This window comes from Pogonomyrmex barbatus, unplaced genomic scaffold, assembly GCF_055798465.1.
Source record: "Pogonomyrmex barbatus isolate J1 unplaced genomic scaffold, ASM5579846v1 scaffold1, whole genome shotgun sequence".
NCBI classification, from domain to species: Eukaryota; Metazoa; Arthropoda; class Insecta; order Hymenoptera; family Formicidae; genus Pogonomyrmex; species Pogonomyrmex barbatus.
The window spans coordinates 27,225,921-27,230,823 of record NW_028297098.1 but is presented as its reverse complement, the minus strand read 5'-3'; the positions used below and the strand labels follow the sequence as shown (position 1 = coordinate 27,230,823).

The window sequence follows — 4,903 nt, the reverse complement described above, 5'->3', positions numbered from 1 at the left end:
CTCTGTTCTTGCGCTTCCGTCAGCTCCTTTGTCCATAGTCTGCGATCCATTTGCATCAATTCGCTCCTTTGGCGGTCCAGCTTACCTCGCTCCACGCCGCATGATTCGTTCTTCCAGTAAGCTGGGAATAACGAGACACGTGAAAAGAAACAAATAGGCATTTATTCACAAGAGGCAGGTGTAGTTACAGTAGTTTCATTTCTGTCTTGCTTTTCATATACATATACATATATATAGATATAAATATATACGTATATATATTTGTACATACACATACATATTTATACATATATTTATATATTTATAATAGTATCTCGTAACCGACCCGTAATCACCGATCGGTCCAACTACGCAATACAAATGGGCATGAACAATGGGGGCGGGTGCATACAAAGTGTTTGTTCTCTCGCACGCGAAACGCGCCGCTTTCCGCTCCGTTTCGCCTTCCCTTCCCTCGTTTTTACTTTTAAGCGCAACGAGATTCCACTTTATAAAATTCTGTGTGTACGTGTGTGTGTGTGTGTGTGTGTGTGTGTGTGTGTGTGTGTGTGTGTGTGTGTGTGTGTGTGTGGCTAGGTGTGTTCAGATAGAATCTCGCTGCCGGCTTCGCTCATTCACCGCGATTCGCCGCGTCCCGATCCCGACGAATCGCTCCGAACGCGGACGTACTCAGAACTGGTGTCCCTCGTCCCGCGTCTCTTTTTTAAGTGCTTCTTGCGGCACCTCAGGGTGAGTATCGTTCAGGGGAGAGTTCGATTCCCGACCCGGTCGCTCGTACGGGTAAATTACAGCAGATGAAATCGCTGTAAATGAAAATGCGATAGATAGGAGCCGATCGCCGACGTAGTCCAATGAGGGAAGGGCCCTCGTCCCTTTTTAATCGAGTATATCGTATCGGCGACTCCTTGACCCGCACGTTTTTCCTCTCCCCTTCCGCTAAAGTGTCGGTGTGTAGTAACAATATATAATATATAGTATGACAATATACGACGATGGCGGCTCTTTAAACTTGTCCCCTAGAAATAACGCGACGATGACGTATGTGTGTATGTGTGTGTGTGTGTGTGTGTTGGTGATCATGACAACAATGTAATAACAATGAGGCTTTTAGCGGCGATAGCATGAATAATCATAGATTAATCCGTAATCAATTCGTAATAATGAGGCGAGTCGTCGCGACGCGAGTCTCGTGTCGAAACGATAATCAATAGAGCAATTAGTATAAAGGTATAGAGAGAGGTACGTACTCTTCTCAAGAGAGAGAGAGAGAGAGAGAGAGAGAGAGAGAGAGAGAGAGAGAGAGAGAGAGAGAGAGAGAGAGAGAGAGAGAGAGAGAGACAGACACTATAATTATTGATGAAGCATCGTGTTTCTTTTGTGCAGAACAACTCTTCTATCAGTAGATTCGCATTTCTTCTTCGTTAAGGGTATTACATGTCACGGTAAATACAGTAAGGTTCGCTATGCTATGTCAATTATAAGTGGCTCTTGTCGTGTCACCACCTGAAACCCACCCTCCCCTTCCCTCCCCTCATCCATTCGAGATTATTTTCCCTGTGACAACGTGTCAACACCTATATAAAGAGACAGTTAAGCTATGCGCAATTTTTGTGTGAATGTGTAAGAGTTCTCTTTTTCGTATGACGCGTGTGCAGTACACACGTGGCCGTATCTATTTGGGAGCATGTATATGTGTGTATGTGTGTGTGTGTGTGTGTGTGTGTGTATTCATGTGAATGTGCATCGGCACGTGTGCGGTGCGATGATGCGTATATATATATATATTTTTTTTTTTTTTTAAAGAACGTGTCCGTTGAATTCCATAGCTTCGGCCTTACTTTCTACACGTGTATATCATATTTACAAGCCACACCATTTATTAATTTTTCTCTCGCTTTTCGAGGCTGTTCTCCCTCCGAAGAGGAAAAAAAAAGAAAGATAAGACAAAATAGGGAGACGAAGGAGACATCGGTGGAGATTCGTGGCTACTGAGAATCTCATTCCTATTTGATGTACGTAGTGAATTCGAGAACGGGATTTGCGATTCCCAAAAGTGTTTTAACGTCGCAGAACGAATTCCTTCGCCGAGGATTCCTTCGATCCCACGTTCTACAGACTCGCGACATCGCTGGCGATTCCTCTCCCGAGTTCACTGTACAACATGATGTTAAACGATGATCTAAATTCGCTTGTTCGCATTGCATCTTGCGATACGAAACGAAAGAAGAATCTCGCGACGATAGCAAATAAGAGAGAGAAAGAGAGAGATATCGCGATGAATTATTTACATAATAATAATAATAATAATAATAATAATAATAATAATAATAATAATAATAATAATCATCATCGCTTTCCCCGATCAGCAATACTCATGCATACTCACCCCTTTCACGCACACTCTCCCGTAACGCTCTATTATATCATGCCTCCCTTCTTTCTGCTTTTTTCAGTGTCAGTGTTTTTTCTCTTACTTATAACGCTACATAGAAATATCTTCGTTCTGGGTCCCGCATATCTTTGTATCTCTCGCAACGACGATGGCTCGTACGACGTGACCGTCCTCGCAGGATAACGAAACCGCGTTCTCCGAATGGGAAAAGACTGGCCTCTCGAGGAAAAAGGGAGAATACAATTTCAGTGGCTCAGTCCAGTGTCTCACGTGTTCGGGGAGATGGGAGATGGAAGGTTTAACGTATGATTCATTAATCATCAAAATTATTAAGCTACTTCTTTTTATGACTACCGTATGAAAATGAAAACAAATCAAGTGGAAAGTTAAAATACAAATTTAGACGCGTATTATAGGGAGCACATGTTTCATTCAATCGTTGGTGTTCCGTATCCGTGTCAGCAAGAGCAGTGAGTCTCCTTTACATATGATCGTTATCAATACGCACGCGTGTTCCAAATGTATACGTATCGTGTGTTCTCGCGGTGCGATGCGATCGAATTTGTAAGTGTTACCATAGAAACGTGCCTGGAGTTACGTTCTCAGCTATCTAAAGTCTACGAGACAGCGGCGATCACTAGTGCGAAGTGCAGTCCACAGCTGGTATGTCTCTACGTATGTGGAACGTGTGTCTAGATGCTGTGAGAATAAGTCTTGGATCGTACGTGTCGTTTTTCTCTCGTAATGACATCTTCGTACGAGCACGCACGTGCCGAGCGTGCATCTCTATACTTTGCGTAGCGACCGGAGAAACTGCAATGACCTGATATGCATACGATTTTTTTTTAACTGCAATTCATCGTGCTATGATGCGCCTAGCGGTAACAATTATTATATTTAGCGTGCGCGCTTGCGGGAATAACAATTATCACCGACGATAATAATTATTGATACCGACATTGATACTCTCGGTTTAAGTTATTACCGCACGTCTTCTGAGTGTTGCGTAACTTTGTTGCACGTACAACGGTCAACTACGATTACGTGTAGCTTTGATATTGTCGCGCACCACTGATCTCTCGCTTAAGTGCCATTCCTCCCCCCCTCCCTCCCCCAACCCTGGCTGAAGTCTAAAGGACGGTCGCGGTATAAGTATTTGTCGTATCGGCTTCGTGATCTCCGAGGTACTGCAAAGCTCTCCCCTAAAGCTCCTATTAATTCGCCATAAAAAATAAACTCCCTATCCGGCCGTCGTATAAATGTGCGCGTGTGTATCTGCGGGGTGTCTTCGGACCCGCCGCGCTCCTCCTAATGCATCATCGTCGAAATAAGAAAAACGCGGCGACGTCCATGGGATACCCGGTATAAGAGTTGCAGTGCTGGCCAGTGTCTATATGCACGCATGTACATATATATATACGTATATATATGTATGTATGTGTATGCTGTGTGCGCGCGTGCGGAAATTCTTCTCTGCACTCGTGCACATATGTACTTTGTGCAATCCGGTCGTTGCCCTCGTCTTGCTCTTCTAATCTGTACACCGCACGTATGAATATATGTACGTGTGCATGTGTGTGTGTGTGTGTGTATGTGTACTATATATTATATTCATATATACGCAAGCTCTCTATGGCTCCTCTCGAATCACCTCGAATGCCTTCGCGGATATACGCTTACTACACTAATTGCAGAGCTCATTCACTCTCCAACACGCATACAACTTGATTCGCTTGTGAGATCCCAATGGCGGATTCTTCCTTCTCACCCGCACGAGCAAGCGAGTTGATTAAATTTAGCGCAATAATCACCATCTTATATGTACAGACGATTTTGCTCTTCAAAATTCTTCCGATTCCTTTGTTTTTTTCCCCTCTCCCCCTTCTCTCGAACTTCTTTCTCATTGATTTCTTGAAAATGCTGCTGCTCACAAGCTGGTATACACTGCCTCCTAAGGATTTCTGCAACAGGATGCATCCCGATGTCATTTTTGCCTATTGACAGAACGTGGCAAGTTCGCGACACTCTCCCTCCTTTTCGGACTCATTGCATTAACATACATAACATCATATCGACATAGGTAAGCGTAGTCCACTATAGCTGTGGTATTGGTATAGCACTCTGCTCAATTTTTTTTTGCGAAATTCAGTCGTTTACATTGTAAAGAGAATATCCATTCGCCCTACGGCTGCCTCTCGGCATATCAAATTTCATGTTTCCTCTAAGGATTGCTTTCCCAACGAGCGAGCTGGATACGTCTGGTGTCCAGGGAGGGCGAGAGCAGCGACTTGAGGGACGCGCTCGGCGGTGAGCCGCCGAAGTACTTGAGAGTCAACGGCGACTGCAGATGCCTGTGTCGGATCACCTCTCGCTCAGCAGGCAGTGGCCAGAGTTCCTAGCGGACAGTCGGACTGATCTGATCATAATCCAAAATATCCAGCCATTTGTTAAATTTTTCTATTCCAAATAATACTCTATTTATTCTTGTAATAAAAAAATTAAATATATGTA

General features: G+C 43.9%; 1 protein-coding gene across 1 annotated transcript in view; it reads right to left on the bottom strand.

The window, feature by feature from the left end:
- Nucleotides 1-142: 142 nt before the first annotated feature.
- LOC105431615 (protein Fe65 homolog) overlaps nt 143-4,903 on the bottom strand; it is a 146,881-nt gene continuing 142,120 nt past the window's right edge. Inside the window, exon 16 of the mRNA XM_011645915.2 lies at nt 143-4,808. The gene's annotated coding sequence lies outside the window, so the exon portion shown is untranslated. The remainder of the gene's footprint in view (nt 4,809-4,903) is intronic.